Source organism: Mustela nivalis (genome assembly GCF_964662115.1).
Source record: "Mustela nivalis genome assembly, chromosome: 8".
In the NCBI taxonomy this organism is placed as follows: Eukaryota; Metazoa; Chordata; class Mammalia; order Carnivora; family Mustelidae; genus Mustela; species Mustela nivalis.
The window spans coordinates 62,633,776-62,651,596 of record NC_139027.1 but is presented as its reverse complement, the minus strand read 5'-3'; the positions used below and the strand labels follow the sequence as shown (position 1 = coordinate 62,651,596).

General features: G+C 37.2%; 1 protein-coding gene across 1 annotated transcript in view; it reads left to right on the top strand.

Annotated features, from left to right (window-relative positions):
• Positions 1-17,821, top strand: part of LOC309871387 (uncharacterized protein) — a 574,873-nt gene that overhangs the window by 356,756 nt on the left and 200,296 nt on the right. The gene's annotated exons all lie outside the window — the stretch shown is intronic.

Below are 17,821 nucleotides of genomic sequence, written 5' to 3'. Positions count from 1 at the left end.
CCTGAATCATCCACACATGCTCACTCAGTTCCCATTGTAGCCAATATCAAATCTCAGCTAAATATAACCAATTGTGGAGAGCAATAGTTATAGATCAATTAAGTGGCTTTATGGGGACTGAAGCATAAATACCTTAGCCTAATTAGGCTAGTGTTCTGAGTCTTAGTGGATTCACTAAGCACCTTGATCCTCTTATGGCTGCCTCTTCTAGTGACTACAGTCCCTTTGGCTACTAATACTAATTTTGTGTCCAGGTAGAGGGAATTGAAGTATTTATGGTCTCATAATGGAGAATTACAAATCCTTTGTTGTTGGTGCATAAGATACTACCACTTACGTCTTTTGTGTTGATTTTAATTCTAAAGAACGCAGGTTTTAAAGTCCGTAACATTAACAGAATCCAAGAAAAGTTTATGGCCCTGCTTTGTATTGTATTCCTATCACATTTAAAGCCATGAACATTTCTGCTGGTGCTTAAAAACATGTTTTCTATCTTGCATATGAGCTTTTCTTTACCCCATTCCCTCCACAAAAACAGGACCTGACAGAAACTGTTGTGCTCTTATGTAAAGGTGAAAGAAATAGGGCTGAATCTCAGGGAATAAATGTTTCTTTGATTTCCTTTTCTTTTTCAATTGGTCGCCATTAATTTTAAACTTTCCTGGCATTTCCCAGGCAATAAGAAGAGGGAAGGGAGGGGGCTTTGGAGAGGAATTCTGGTTCTTTCTGTAAAGTATTCTCAACTGGTTGTCCATTTTGAAATGCAGGCTGCCTGCATACAAAGAGACCACCACCATTTTTCGCATTCAAAGACAATTGACAGTTGGTCCAAATGCTGGAAATAAGGGTCACAGCAATTTCCATAAGAGGCAGAGTTAATGGGATTCTGGCCACTCCTAATGCTGCATGAAAATACTTAAGTTTTGTGCAAAAATCATTTTAAAGTGCACACCTATATCACCAGAAAAAGAGAGTCCTGATCTCTTTGGGGAGCCTAGAAATCTAAGATGGCTAACTCATTTTCAGTGGATGGTGGCTTCAAGTTTCTTGTTATTATCCACTTAAAAGGTTTATTGTGAAGCTCACAGTATTTCTCCTGGGTAAGGTGTGAGAGTAAAGAGAGTGCTTGGAGAAAAAAAAAAATGTTTCTTAAAAAATATCATGTTATAAATACATTATTTTAGAAAGGCTATTTAATTTATTTATTTTGATGAAAAGGAACTCTAGTTTCAATGCATCAGTGGAGATATTTAGGGATTCCTGCTTCATGTACTATTTAAAGGACCTCATGGGAGCCTGGGTCGCTCAGTGGGTTAAGCCTCTGCCTTCTGCTCAGGTCATGATCTCAGGGTCCTGGGATGGAGTCCCACATTGGGCTCTGTGCTTGGCAGAGACCCCACTTCCTCCTCTCTCTCTCTGCCTGCCTCCCTGCCTACTTGTGATCTCTCTGTCAAATAAATAAATAAAATATTTAACAAAAATAAAAATAAAAAAATAAAGGTCCTCATGGAACTCTTTGGCTCTTTGGTTTGTTATTTTTCTTTAGATTTCTTTATTTTTTTAAGATTTCATTGATTTATTTGACACAGAGAGAGAGAGACCACAAGTAGGCAGAGAGGCAGGCAGAGGGGGTGGGGGGAAGCAGGCTTCCTGCCGAGCAGAGAGCCTGATGTGGGACTTGATCCCAGGACCCTGAGATCATGACCTGAGCTGAAGACAGAGGCTTAACCCACTGAGCCATCCATACACCCCTAGATTCCTTTTTTTGATTTGAGTACATGAGTCAGTATTTGCTTTACATTCACCAATGTTGATGAATAGTGTATTAATTAGGACTAGGTTTAGCTGCTAGTAACAGAAAAAAAAAATGACAGTGGTTTAGGGGAAAAAACACTTGCTTATTTCTCTCTGACATGATGCTCAGGGAGGAATGAAGTCCAAGGCTGAATAGAAGCTTTGTTCCTCCTGGGTCTTTCAGTTCCCCACTCTGCCACCCCTAGACTAGAATCCTCAGCCCCTTGGTCTCCTGGGGCATTGGCAATGCAGGCAGCAAGGTGGAGGATGGATGTAGAAGAGAACAAAGGAGAGAAGTTCTCTCAAGACGGACTCTTTAAGATGGCAAAGAGACATTACCACTTTTAGTCTAATGACTGGTACTTCATCAGTTGACCACTTGTTATTGCTGAGTGACTGTGAAATTTAATCTTAATTCTGTGGGATCCTGGCTTAATATTCTATTATAGAAAAATGGGAGAACAGATATCAGTGTATAAATAGCACTCTTTCACAAGAGAGTTCCCTGATTTAGACAAATGAATACAGCTGAAGGGATATAGGGAATCCCTACCCCTTACATCTCCAAGGAATACTTTGAAGAACATGGTATAATGCCAAACATACATGGAGTTAGCTGCATGAAATACAAAATAAGTAACCATTCTATTTGTTCTGCAACAATGTAAAATTGCTAAATGTCATCAAGAGGGGAAAATACTAAGTCAAAGAAAGCTGTAAGCTCTTTGGTGTAATACAACAAATGAGTTTTAGTGAACCAGATTGATGTTCTTCACCCTTCCCCTAAATGTATTTGTTTATATCAAGATTTTCCATGATTATATAGCTTTAAGCACAAATGCTGCCTCTTTCAGTAGTCCAAATTTTGACAATGGTAATTTTTGGTTCTATTTATGATACCTGTGGTTATTTGAAAATAACATCAACATATTTTTGTTTCTCCCTTATAATCTCTTAGAGCCTGCATCTCTCCTTCTGTCTGTTTCTATCTTCTCCTTTATTCACATCTTTTGATCTAGTCTCTTCCACAATTGATACAGAAATTCTTATTCCATTTTGGATAAACTGGAGAAGGGTCACCAGTGCTTTCCCATTGTTGGGGAAAACAGCCAAAACCAGCAGTAGGATAATCAGAACCATGGACAGCAACATACATGTTTCATGTCCGCCCTCATTCCACATTCCCACAAGAGGTTTATTAATGTCTATAAATGTTGTGCTGACTCTGAGGCAGTAAAGATTTAAGTGAGAGAGTCTGAAAAGGAGTAACACTGGAGAAAAAGCCTATGTAGTTGTGTACTCACTCCCCTTCCTACCCTCAACCTCACACTATCACCAACCAGAAAAGTTTATTCTCCTGAACTCTTTCCATTCTTAATTTCTAACATCTACCTCTATTACTGTGAAAAATATAGACCATGGACTTAAGATGATATCCCGTAATTTGCCCATACTAAACTTCTTCAACATCTTAATGATTTTAGCTTTGTTTTCAATTCAAGTGAATGAGCAAGGTATAATTCAAATTATTTGACATATTGCCAGGATTAATTAAAAGAAATAGCTAGATTCCAGAGTCACTGGGCCCTGCTTATTGTTGCTCACCTAAAGTGGAACTTGTTCTAATGATTCTGACTCATTCCTTCTTCCTCATACTCATTCTTTATGTAGTGACACCAGAGTTCATGTCCCTTATTTTGTAGATAATTAATTTAAAGCCCAGAAAAAATAAAAATCATGTAACAAGTTCAAGGTCACATGGAAAATTAACAGCATATTTAAACATGAATTCATTGTTTTCTGACCCCAGACACATCACCACTCTGATGTACTCTAAAATAGCTTTTCTTTGGGACATTAACATTAATCAGATATAAGGTGGCTGTAAAACACATAGTTTGTGGTCACCCTAAAAAATTTCTAGCTCAGCTACCTCTCAGACAGAGTTCTTAAACACATCATGGCTTTAACCCTATTACTTCTTACTCTTCCACTTTGTACATATTTATAGAACTCTTGAGTATGATATGCTGCATATTCTGGGGAGCAACTGACTCCATCTGCTTACGCTTCATAGCTGGATACTGATGAACCATGAATCACAGACATCCATGAAACTGGGAATTCTCATTCAGGTATACTGAGCCAGAGCCCAGTTTCTAAGAGCCCTATCTGGGCTCTCTTATTGGGTGCTTGCCTTGGCTAGTGGTGATTAACAGGAAAGTCTACCTGTGTGTGATCAACAAAACTAACCTAATAGAGACTTCTGAATGGAGAACTGACAAGACTCTGGGGTAGGCATAATTTCAGAAATAAATTCCAATAGCAGTTAAAACATTGCACAGTCACTTCATCCCACTCTTTTAAATTCAATGCAGTGCTCTGGGTGTATCATTTGTTGTCTTATTTGTTCCTCAATTTGCTTTTTTCCCCCCCTCTCCCACTGAGAACCATATCTACCCATATCCACCAGCCTTCATAAGAATGCTGAGTTGTCACACAGGAGTTTTACCTCACACTGGGGAGATATTAGTTGATAAGATCCACCTTGTTCAGATTTATTGCTTTAGCATATTTCATGCTAAAAATATTTTTTCTACCATCTGCTAAGATTAGCACTCTAGTGGTATAATAAATTTACTCACCCTGTTTCTGTGATGTAGTTTGGAACCAACTTTATACTTTATTCGGCCTAATTGAAAATAGGATAAGATAAATGATGCACTTTGAATATCTCTCTCAGACATACCATTGTTCATTACTTCAACAGAAGATGAGTGCATGTGATTGTAATTTTAGTGATTCAGTAAAACAAAAGTTCCCATGGCAAAAATATAGCATTAGCCATTATCCTCATCCAGTGGGGTCTTGTTAAAAATATTTAATGTTGTTTTGCCCTCAAATGAAATATTGTGTCTCATTTAAATACAAAACTGGTGGCCATCTTGTTATGAAAAGAAATATATTTTATGGAAATATGGGACTTGGTATTCATTTACATCTGAGGCTCAAACTTAAGGCCAAATTTAGAATCTGATATATTCGTGGCTTAGTAGGACATGTGGATTTCCTTCTCTGATTTAGTCTTATGCTTAAGCTTGAGTTGTTTTGGCCATTTTGAAAGAGAAGTGTATGTAAGGGGTTTATTATGTGATGGACCCATACCCTTGTGTAGTTTTTTCCAACTTGGATCCTGGGCTTGACCATGAGACTTGTTTTGGCCCAGGGAATAGCGGCAAATGTGATGCAAGCAGAGGCTTTAAAATTACTTGAAGACTGGGACTTGGAACATAATTGCCACAATAAGAAGTTGTGGCTAGCCTGCTTGAGACATGGCTGAGCTGACAGACACCAGCCCCTAGACATGTGACTGAGGCTATCTTAGATCATACAGACCTCCTTGAGCTACCAAATGACTATACTTCTGTGTATGACCCCTGGTAAGACCAGCAGAAAAGCTGTCTAACAGAATTCAGTCTAACTTACTGACTCACAGAGTCATCCTAAGGAAGCAAAATTTTTTTCTTTTTTATTTTGACTTAAATTTCCTTTTTTGATTTTTAAAATTGTGACAAAGTGCACATGAAATTGTTTTTAATTTTAAACCACAACTTTCTGAAGTGGTTTGTTATGCAGTAACAAATAACTGATAATAGAATACATAAAACCTTCTCCTACCACCAATAAACACAGAACTTTATGAGTGGGATTGAGAATGATAGACAAACTAAGGCATAAATTAAGCCAAGGTTATGGCTGGTTGGAAGTTGCTAAGGAGACTATGAGAAATGTAGTAGAAGGTCAGGATTAAAAAAAAAAAAAAAAGGAAACCATATTATCTATCACTGTTTATAAGCTTTATGTACTTCACTTTCCTCTTCTGTAAACTGGGCATTGAAAGGATACCTTCTGACAAGGACTAATCCACATAAAGTACTCAAAATGGGGCTTGGTATAGAGTAAGCAGGCAATAAATATGAACTGTTATCGTCTTGTGTACATAAAATATTAGCATGTGAATGGTCAAATTAAGGAAACATCTCCTTGTAGCCATGATATAAGTAACTCATGAAGTAAAACACAATAAACAGAAATGGTTAAAACTTTGTGATTCTATATTAGTTCACAAATGATGGGCTTATAGTGGCCCAGCTGCAGAGAGCGGTCTGCAGACTGGCCACCGGGCCCTTTCCAAATGTCTATATAGGGAAGGTAGTTTTAAATCAAGTTAACACTGAAGGCGCATGACGTTTTCACAAGAAACTGTTACTCCCAAATTACCAGTTTGACCTGTCTATATATCCTCAGAAATCTGAAAAGAAAAATAGCACATAATGTAATAGAAATACCTCCATACAGTCCTATTTCCCATGCCTAACCATTTCTGTAGTATAGAAAGTACTGTCAAATGATTAATATGTTATATAGAATTCTTCAAAATATATGAAAATCGAGGTATTTAATTTTTTGCCTCTTAACATTACAGTTTGGTGGCAGGGTGACTGTAGGAGTCTATATTTGAGCATGAGTCTGTGAGCATAGGCATTCTCAATATGTGAAGAAGGCTTCCTCCACATTTCACCAGATATGATGTATTTATTTGCCAAAAGGCATAATTTGTATATTGTGGTCTGAGTTTGAATCATGGATATGTATAAAAGAGGAAAAATGTTGCCCTGATTCTCTGACCAGAGCCTTGAGATTCTACTGAAATATCACAGTGCTTGGTGAATCTTTCCTTTTTCCCTCTCTCCTTCCCTCCCCTCCTTCTTCCTTCCTTTGTTTCTTCCATCTTTCGTCCCTTGTTTCTTCCATTTTATAGGTATGCGTGACTGGAAGAGAGGAGTATATGTTTAGTAGAATCTTGTTCGGTACTGTTTCTGACATTCTCAGTTACTAAAAAGTGAAAGCAAAATATTTAACCTTTCTAAGCTTCTTCTTATCTCCATAAACTGGGGAACCTTCATAGGAGTGAGATAGAAGACCAAACTGTTATTTGTTTATGAAGCAGTATATCATGGCAATCAAGAGCCTAGTCTTGAGGTCTGGAAAATCTAGGTTCAAATCCACACCCCATGCTTTCTAGGAGTCTGACATTGGGCAGACTAATTAGTCTCTTTGAGGCTCAGTCCACCACATGCAAAATAAGGTTAATAATTCCCACTTCAAGGAATGGTGAGATGATTAAATGATTTTGTATATGCAACATGAATGGTACATAAGTAGTGGTCAATGAGTGATTAGGATGCTGTTTATCATTTCATTTAACAGAACCTGCTGGGCTATGTCATGAAAATTGGCAACCACCCACTCTGTCCACCGGCTCTATACCACTATGACTAGCTGGACTAAGACAACTAATCAGGGATAAAGTTAAAGCCATGTACACACATCAGCACAGACCTTACAGATGGCTAAGCTCAAACTCATTGCCATAGTGGCTGTCACTCTAACATCCTACTCTCATCCACCCACAGGCCACATCTACACTTCCAACCTGTAGCTTATTTAAGATAAAGAGTAGCAGAAGCAGCATTTAGAATCATCATGAAATGTTATAGAGAAAACCCTAGAGATGATTAGTCCAACCTGCTCATTTTTCAAACTTGTGCTGTTATGGTAGCCACTCACTATGTGTGACTACAGAATAATTGGAATGTGACTAATCTGAATTGAAATATACTATAAGTATAAAATATATACTTGATTTTGAGGACTTAGTACAAAATTAAATTTAAAATATTATGTAAATAAATTTTAAATTGATTACACATTGAATAATTATATTTTATATATTCTATTTAATCAGGTATTAAAAGGGGAGCCTGGCTGGCTCAGTTGATGAAGCGCGTGACTCTTGGTCTCATAGTTGTAAGTTTGAGCCCCATGCTGGGTATAGAGATTGCTTAAAAATAAAATCTTTTTTTTTAAAAATATTTTGTTTATTTATTTGCAGAGAGAGAGAGAGAAATCAAAGTAGGCAGAGAGGCAGGGAGGAAGCAGGCTTCCTGCTGAGAAGAGAGCCCGATGCAGGGCTTGATCTCAGGACCCTGGGATCATGACCTGAGCCGAAGGCAGAGGCCTTAACCTGCTGAGCTAACCAGGGGCCCCCCTCAAAATAAAATCTTTTGAAAAAATGTTTTTTAAAAGATATTAAAATGAATTTTCCATTTTAAAACCTTTTTTTTTTTTAATGTGACTACTAAACAATTTTAAATTACATATGGGTTCACATTTGTGGTTCACATTATGTCTTTATTGGGCAGCACTGTTTCAAACAAAGCAAATTAGGCATATAGACATGAAGTGACTTGTCCAGGATATCTCAGCTTTCATCAGTGGGACACAGATGTAATTCCAGATTGCCTAACTTATAGTGCTTTCTCTCTCAACATGCAACCTTCTTTAGCTAAGAATCTTTTTTTTTTTTTTTTTTTTAAGACTGTAGAAATGGGTCTCTGATGGTACCTGGGTCCCTGAAAACTGAGGTTTCGTTGAAAAATACTGCCAGCACCTCCTGTGACTGGCTGTGTTTTTTTGTTGTTGTTGTTGCACTGCCTGGGAGACTGTGCTGCTGTTATCCATTTCTTGCGTCGGTTACAGCAATTGGTATTGTATATAAAACAATTGCTGTTATTAACAGGTTAAGCTGCTGGGATGTTAAAATAAAGGCTGCCCAGCTTTAGTGCATTTTGTTGTAATCATCTCCCAGATGCCTTGTCGGAAATCAATTCAAGTTCAAAACTGGCTGGAATTGGGAGGTCACGGCTTTGGCAGACTAAATATTTTATCTTCTGCTCATGTCTGGAGCTTTTAAAGATGTGGACTGGGGGCTCTTTTCTCATACCCCATCTGGACAAAGATGATTGGCTTTGCCATTTTGCCCAGGTTAGGACAAGGTTAAAATCAATTATAATCAATTATTAAGAGTCTTCTGTGGCTGCATTGCTTATAGGGGGATTTTAAAAGTTTCTCAGTTCTGAAACATGCATATCTTAGTTGCTGCTGGAGATGTTGTTATTCTAGAATGTCAAATATAGATGTTATCAGCATCAGGAGTAAATACGCAGAATTTCTACTTCCCATTTCCTTGATACCTATGTTTCAGGACAATGAGAAAAACCTAAAAAGGCTGAGATAATCATCACTGCTGCACCAACTTGAAAAATCTTGTTACCTTCTTATATGTGTGAGAGCTATTTATAATTTGGTCACACTGTCAAATTATTTCCTAGGAATTTATTGAGAGGCTCTCTGCAGTTCTTATGTGATCATTTGCAGTGTAAATGCACACGGAAGTGCTCAATCTAAGGTAGATTGAAAGAATCATAGATTTCTAATTCCATAGTAATTTTGAGACAAGCTAGATCCAGCCCTACATTTTATGATAAGAAAACTGAGGCTCAGAGAATTTAAATGACTTCCTCAATTCTTACAGCTATCCGAAGGGAGAATTGTATCTCCTTGTTCCTAAATGCACATGTAGTCCCTAAACATCCAAATGAATCTTTTCCTTTTATACAGTACTTTCATATACTAATAATTTTCTTCACAATGATTTAAGAAGAAAACCTATTCATATAAAATGAATATCATTCTGAACCTTGGACCAAGACATGAACTCAATAAACAGAATATAATTTTAAAGTGTTCTCAAAAGGTCACTTAGCTTTATCCTTCATCTCATTTTCCATGAATGGAAATCCCTTGTATTTTCAGGTTTCAACCAGATGCAGTAGCTAAGGGTTCAAAGTGCTGCCCCCGCCCCATTCCATTTCATTCAGTCAGAGTCTTGATAGAGGGATAAATCTAGAAAATATACCAGAATTTTTCTAAAGCATGACCACTACCAGTTAGTGAATGGAGAACATGGTCTATATGCTGAATTTGTCTAGGATGAGCCCATAGGATTGGCAAATACTAGTACATGTTTTCATAGCAAGATCTTCATCCCTGTACAATACTTTTGAAAAAAAGAAATAACCACAATATTCCTAATTTGAGAAAAGAAAACACATCTCATTGGGGGGTAACCCTTTGAATTTTAATACTTGTTTATCTTTCCATGATCACCCTATAGTACATACTCAACCATCCCCAAGCTCATGTTGGGAGCAGAACCAATATGTGGTACATGTAAAGCTTTTACAAAATTGTAAATCTAAGGTCTCAGTCATAATAATTGTATAGGAATCACTGAAACACAATGTAGTATTTGGTAAGATTGTTGTTTGGGCCCAGACACACCTGGTTTTGTGCCTAGTTCCACCACTACTAGCTCTTTGGCCATGGCCATATTATTTACTTGTTAACTTCAAATTTTCCATGTGGAAAATGGGGCTACTAATTATGTTCACCTTGGGGAGTTGTTTGAAGATTAAATGAAAAAATGTTTGTAAAACACTTATCACAAAGCTGGGAGTAGACTATATAGCAAGCTCTAATGTATCTTAAATATAATAATAACAAATAATAACCATTATCATTAATAATGGTAGCAGCAACAGCAACTGCCTTATTGATAATATGTATATTCTTCATTTCTAGCATTGTATTATTTTCTTCTGGATCTGTATGTGCATACATGGGACAGATTTGCTTCAGTGTCTGTTCAGATCAAAAGTTCTGGATCAGTTTTTCACCTTGACTTATTTCACAGCAGCACAATTCACATGGTGAACCCTTCAGATCCTTCTCTGTGTTGAAGGATCATACTATTCATTTGGATCACTGGTTACCCTCTAAGAACAGATTATTCACTGCATACGCCGGGACAACCTGATTCTGATATTCCAAGGGCTAATTAATTGCTAAAACTTTTTTACTTTTTCTTTCTGTGTTAAATCTAAATTTATAGCACATTGTATTAGAACAAGCTTTCAAAACCTTTGAAACCCAGTGGTGGGCATAATGCAGTGAGGAAGAAGTATGGGCTATGGAATAAGATGGATTACAAAGTTTTGCCACTCACTTTTGCATGAGATAAGTCAGTTTACCTGTCTGACCTTCTGGTTTCTCTTTTTAAAATGGAGAGAATAGAACTTCCTTTCTGTGATCACTTTGAGTGTTAAAATTAATATGATGCAAGTAAAGCTCTTAGCGCAATGCTTGTTGCATGCTAAGTGATTCATAAGTGGCAACTACCATTTTTATTTTGTGTATTCATGCAACTCGTAAACTATGCTATGTATTTCAGGGCATTGAATAAACATTTAAATTATATCTGTTCATAGTGCCCCTCCACAAATATTGATTAATTGGTAACTTATATGTATCAGACACTGCTAGACCTGGAGGGAAATATTAAGCAAGAGAAATAGCCTTAAAGAATGAATGATAGGGCATGAGGCATGGTGAAAAGGAACAAGTAAACAAGTGATCTCAGTAAATTACATGACAGTTTCGTTGCCTATAAGTTCCCACTTGTCTTATTGTAACTATCAGCTCAGAAGACCACCAGTTTGGAATCTGTGAGTTCCATGTACACATGCTTTGCTTTGATGTTGTGCAGGCCCTTGCCCTATGTTTACATAGCTCCTCCATCCAAACATCTCGAGCATTTAAAATTGGATCAGGAACCTAGTGTGTAACTTCCTAGCTGAGAAGAGAAACCAAAAATATACTCTACCTGCTGGAGTGTTGACATAGCAACAGATAAAGAAGCTCAAGAAAACTACTCTCCATTCTCAAAGGTACCCTGTGACGTCCTGTTCTTTATTTTTCTTTGCCTGGGTATAGTTTCTTCTTAATTGGTTTTGCATCTGATAAGATGAACATTGAGCATTTGCAGTATGTTTGTCATCTGTTACCAGTTACAAGCCACAGATCACCAGCAGGGCCTGCCATTCTTGCATTCAGCACCAGCCTTCCCCCATTCTATTTGGATCTACTGGCTTAGTACCAGGCATGGTGGCATAGGAAGGAATAATGGAGAATGAATAATCCTGATTAGTTTTCTTGGATCTGAAAGTGTTTTGAAGGAACGAGTACTCCCGAAGACCCCCATTTCCTTCACCTTTGTATAAGGAATGCCCTATGTTTTAAATAATGATTCATGTGGTATGCAGCATATTTGAAGAGTAAATGCAGAGATGAAAGCTTCTATTTATTTTGTACAGTGAAAATAGAAATCTGGAAACAGCATCTGCTTCTCATTTAAATGTATTTTTTCTAATTATTTATATGTATAGAGGCATCAAGCCAGATTTCAATCAACAACAAAGGTCTTGTGTTATCTAAATAAAACCTCATTCCTGAAGCCACTGGTCATAACACTTAAAATAGCTTAAAGATCTCAACACGGCTTTCAGTGCAAAGTAAATATAAAGCCTGGGTCATGAACAATATTATTTTTGTTTTTGCTTTTTAAATCAGGTTCAAAGGTGTGGACAAATATTGATGGAACTGTATTTCCCGATACTTTAAAAACAGCAGGTAATTGAACCTTGGTTCTAAGTCACTTACCTTTTGAAGAATAAACTTTGAAATCATGACTTATATCTCTTGTTTGTGATGAAGAAGGATAAAGACCCTTCTGTGTCTTTGGATGATTTGATAATATGGACTAGTTATTGGAAGCACATGCAAGAAGGTAATGCCTCAAATAGTACAGTTGATACAGTTGTACAAACTGATACAATTATGGTTCCCTCAATTCCATGACTCACAAAACAGAAGCCTCTACAATAAAGAAACTTTGTTTTTTCAGAACCACTGTAGCTATTCACAGTTAGATACAGGCTAATAGAAACATCATAACTTTGGGCGAGAAATGAATTAGAAATTTTGAGGGAAAAGGCCCTTAGAACCAAGAAGTTCTCTCAACTGTGGATGTGGGTGAATGTGGGAGCCCAGCCAGTGTGGTAGATCTGTAGCTTCTAGACCTATCTGTGCTATGTAGATGATTCCATAACCAAAATGAAGATAAAAGCAAAGGAGAGCCTAAATGAAGAAGGAGAGAGCTATCCTTGATTGCTTTAGAAATGGCGTTTGCAAGGCAATGTGATGAAATGAAGCTATCCCTAATTCCAGTATGGTAACCCCTGCCTCCATGGGGACAAGGCTTCTAAAGGTGCTCCTCTGCACAGCTCTGACTGCAGATTGGCTCTTAAGAGGGGTCAATCAGCTGCCTCCTGATTACTCTTGGTAGGGCTAGAGGCTGAAAAGATGTTGATTTGGGGAAAATTGTCTTTTATATTGCCTTTTAGATAATGTTTCAGTATGTTCTGTAGATGTAAATTGAAAAGTTTTTCCAAAAAAAGGCCCTTCTATTATTCTCTGGCTTGCCCACCATACATACCTATTTCAGTCTTGTTTTACTAGCTCCCCAACCTACTGCACTCATGACCCCCCTGATATATGATAATTGAATTTAGGGCAAGGGTTTACATTTTTATATTTTATATGATTTATAGTCTGCCTAATTTCAAAAAGGATTTGAGGTAGCAAGAGTAAATGACACTGGGAGTTACACTGATATTTTTACTCTGCATTTGGCCCATATTATTTTAGACTGCATACATTTCCATAACTCTGAGCAAGGATCATATCTGGATGACCTTTAGTCCAGGGTAAAATTCACAGAATTGCAGAAGGTAGAAAATGAGTTCCTCAGTATTTACAAAAATCACTGGAGGCACATCCAAAAGATTTAAATATTCTTCCTGGTCTCTGTAGTGGTTCTATTAATTATATTGTTTTTTACTTATGACAAGTTTTCTTTTGGAGGTGGGAGGAGGGGATGAGATTTAAATTACCTCTTGGATTGCTGTGTGACTTTGAGGAAATCACTGACCACTCTGAGCTCTAGATTCTATACTGTTCAATGGGGATGATGAACCAACAGCATCATTATGATAGGGTTGTTGTGAGGATCAAATGAGATAATGTATATGTAAGAGCTTAGTAAACAATAAGTCACTATGTATTATGTAGTCAGTGTGGGTAAATGCTTTATTTACTTCAATCTCAGCTTCATACAGTGAGAGAGACCAGGCCCTAGCTCTCTGGGATGCTCTGTGAAAAGTGCCTCATTGTGTTTGGGCTTTATTTATTGAATGCATTTGAATGAACGATCATTCTAAGAGCAGAGAGTCATTCAATTTGATTTCACAATGGGGTGATGGGTGAGGCTGGAAACTACATTCTCAAATGCATTATCCAGAACACAGGAAACAAAACCACTTTTTAAAAGTGACTCATCTTTAATATCTCATAGCAGTTTTGAAATACTTCATTCATTCATTTTTATAGCAAACTCTTAATTGAGAATGTCATAAACCGCTTTGCAGAGAGAGGCAATCATGACCTGGGAAATTAAGTGGAGTAATTTACAAATAGGCTTTTGTCTGACTGGAGGTTTTAGGTTATTCACAGTTTGCCTTTAGGTTATCTTAGCAACACACTCTCCCTTTCCCCCAACCCTGTCGGCAGTATGTATTTTGGGTGCTCAGTATATGCTAAAAATGAAAAACAAAAACAAAAAACAGTTCCCATATGTTGCTTTCTCCTGGCCTGCATTACAAAGTCTTTCTGACCCTTTAATTCTCAAAAACAAATGCTCATCACTGGCATCGTTCTCCAAGACCCTTCATCTTTTCACCTCATCTGTCTACTATCTATCCAACTACGTGGGCCATACAGATATGTTGTGAATGAATGAACTCTGGGCCCATTGGCATCCCTTCTCCATGAAACCAACCTTGACCCAAGTCCAGAGTGAGTTTCCTCTTTTCTTGATTTCTTTACAACAGCTTACAGTCTCCATAATTTGTCACTTCAGGAAATGTATTCTTTTTTCCTTGTTTTAAAAATATCTCGTTCTTCCTCCTCCCCACCCCAACTCTATTACAAGTTAAGTGACGAATGTAGGCTGCTAAGTCTGATGCACTTGGATGAACCCCTAGTTCTGCCATTTATGAGTTGTGGCACCTGGCGCTGCTTGGGGATGATAATAATAATTACTTCACAGGGTTGTTGGAAGAGGTAAAAAAGGAGCTTTTATGAAGCATAAAGCACATAATATGAGCTCATTAAATCTTATTCAAGGATTAATTCATTGATTCTTCTCTGGACAAATCTTCCTCTTTGAGAGGAGGAAGAGAAAGAACTCTTTTTTCTTTTATAACCAAAGATACATTTCCCCAACTTACTGCCCCCCACCGAACTCTTGAAGCTTTAAACTGTTGAAGATCCTGTGAACTTCTACCTAATTTCAGTCTTACAGCTTTATCAAATGTTCATTGGTTTCAGTTCATTCCTTTTAACAAACATTAGTTAAGCTCCTAATATGTGCCTGATATTGTTCTTAGTGCAATCAAGAAAATGTTAAATACAAAATCCCTGTCTTCAGATTAGTGAAATACTTTTTAAAGCCATGGATTCATATGGTACTCCTCCCTCCTTCCCCCATATACATATGCTCTCTTAAAAATTAAGCTTGAGGAAGGAGGGAAGAAAGTATGTATGGAGACAACCCAGGGGATTATAGCTTTCTAGGTCACTTTCAACAGGCTAAACATCTAGGATGCTGTTCGTGTAGGGTATAAGCCATACCATGCATATCATCCTATGGCTACTGTGCTTATTTTTATCAATAGTCACTATACCTTACTTGTTATCTTTTGAACCTCTTTGCTCTTATTTTATTACGTGTGGATTCAGAATTTTAACTCATAATTTGCAATTTTCTGTTTTCACAGTTCCGCATGCAGTCCATTTGGTTATAAAACAATTGATTCAAAAGCAATAGTTGGCTAGCTTAACAATACTAATAACCACTACCAAAGATTCCTGACCAGTTTATTTTTTTAAAAGATAGAATATTCATGTAATTTTTAACTAGGTCAGAGCAGCTTATTTAGACTTAAAAGATGAGGGGGATAAACAAAAAACAACACAAAAAGACTGCACTGATGATACCAAAGCCTCAGTAATGGTCTATCTCTCCATGTGCAGTAACAAATAGCCAGTGGATTATCACTGACTTCGGTAGTCTCATAGAATTTGCAATTTGAGAAATAGTTATCTAGTCGCCTATTCCTCATATTATAGTCTGTAGGCTAGCAGCCTCAACAGAACTTGGGAGCTTGTTAAGAATGCAAAATCTCAGACCTACTCCAGACCAACAAAATCAGAATATATATATATATATATATATATATATATATATATATATATATATAATATATATAGAATATATACAGAATCCTTAGGTAATTTGTTAAGCCATTCAGAGTTCTTGAAGTGCCACTCTAAGCCACTTCCACTTTTTTTTTTCTTTTTTAAAGAGATGAGACAGTTCAAACTGAGTTAGTTCACAGTCTAAGACTAGAATCCCAGCCTCCTGGTTCCAAGTTCAGAGTTCTCTTTTGTACTCAGAGCTGCTTCAGTGGCTCTCTCACTCTTAACAGTGAAATAAGAGGCTATTTATTGCTGACTTGTTCCCTATAGGTCTGGCCTCATCTTGCCTTACTTCCCGGGTTGATGTTTGCTGGTCTAGAAAAGTAAACTTCAAGATTGGGGAATGACTTTCTCTTTCACCCTGATTTTTCTTGTGCAGGAGGCCATTTGGCAGATCGTCCCATATCGCATAAGCCTCCTAAATAACAATGAACCCTTAATGAGGCCAGAACCCTTTTTATTGTCATTAACGTTTGTCAGCAGTATGATAGGAATTTTACCATCTGACATTCTTTCCCCAACTCACAGCTCATGATTGTGTGCCGTACATCTCCACTCATATAAGGAGGATTGAAAAGGCTGAGCCAAACCCTGTTAACAAAACAGTCCCCTGAAGGACTATAATATTGCTCAGTGGTAATATCATCCCTATGCATTTTATCTTGTACATGAAATCTGGGCTAATTATCATTTTCTCATACAGTACATTTTAGACCATTGTGTTTTTGTGTCCCTGCCTAGTTCATTAAGCAGGGTTTTACAGCTCCTCCAGTAACAGGATTGCTATTGACACTTTCATTAGACCCATAATTCAAATGCTTGTCTGCCTTCCAAATGGAAGCCTCTCAGTCCAGAACCACAATCTGGCCACCGACCGTATGTTGGCTTTTAGAACTGTCATAAACTCATCATCACATTCAAGTTCTTGAAGGGTCAAAATCTGCTTTCTTGGTGAACTGTCTCCATCCAACAAACAGTCAACGTGTTCTCCAAGAATAGTCAGCCAAGCTTTTTCTGTCGCACTCTGAAAACTCTTCCAGACAGTTCTCAGTATAGTGCAACTATAACACAAATAATCATTGCCTGTATTTAAATATTAATTCCCTGCTTCTTTCATTCATTCATTCACTCATTCATTCTGTTATTTCACCATTTGAGATCAATATACCCAACATTATAGCAGATGTTGTAATGATTTAAAGATGAATAAGATGGTCTCTGCCTTGGAGTATCTTACAGTCTAATAGATACGTATAAGTGGAATGTGAAAAATTTCACCACTAGGTTGCAAGCAATTCGAATGGCTATAATTGTAGATCGCTGTGCTCTGGCTGTTATCAACACTCTGGTTGAAATGGAAACAGCCTCAACCAGCCTAGGTAAAATTGTTACATGTATGAACTATATCACAGAATATAACTTAGAAACGGATGAAGTGGAGTCCACAAAAATGATTCCAATGGGCAATAGAGACAAAGTGAGGCTGTATCAGAGACAGCCAATGCTCTGGTGGTCAAGAAGAACAGTTTGTTTTTTATTGGTGTTTTGTTTTTCTCTCTGACAAGGTTCAAGAAAAGGGCTAGTGCAAATATTTGATTTAATTGACAATAAAGCTTTTTAGGAGTATCTACTAGACAATGAAAATTTCTGCTTTTAATGTTTGAAGAAGTAACTTATCTTGGGCCTTTGTGAAGAAGCAGGAAATCTGAACAGACCTATGTAACTTCAGTGTGCAATTGAGGTTTTCAACCTTTACAAATTGCTTTTAGCTATTTAATTGAATATACAATTGTAGACCATATATTTCAAGGTACAGTTAATTGTGTTTGATTTAAAAGGCTGCTAT